The sequence below is a fragment of the Penaeus monodon genome, chromosome 19 (genome assembly GCF_015228065.2).
Source record: "Penaeus monodon isolate SGIC_2016 chromosome 19, NSTDA_Pmon_1, whole genome shotgun sequence".
In the NCBI taxonomy this organism is placed as follows: Eukaryota; Metazoa; Arthropoda; class Malacostraca; order Decapoda; family Penaeidae; genus Penaeus; species Penaeus monodon.
This window is the reverse complement of record NC_051404.1, coordinates 39,345,177-39,345,548: the sequence shown is the minus strand read 5'-3', so window position 1 is coordinate 39,345,548 and position 372 is coordinate 39,345,177.

Here is a 372-nt window from a genome sequence, read left to right as displayed (position 1 = left end):
TCTTAAAAAAAATTAGCCAAAGACTGAAACATTGCCCAGCGAACAAACCAATGTTCCAAAATATGAAGACTTAATTCGCCGAACGAGAAACATCTAAATGAAACTACCAGTTAATTGGTTTATTAGCCAATTGGTTAATTAAAAAAAGGAGGGCGGTTAGATCGAGCAATTAAGGGCGGGTGTTAATTAGCAAGAGTCCAATAAATAACTGGAATGATTAGAGAAGAGCTATTTTTAGTGGATGAAGCGGATGTGTGTGGAAAAGAAGAGGTGGATCAAGAAAAAAAAATAGGGAAGTGGATGAAAAGTGGATTGATAGATAAATAGGTCATTGGAGAAGAATTATGCGTATAACAGCGTATGGCCGAGGAA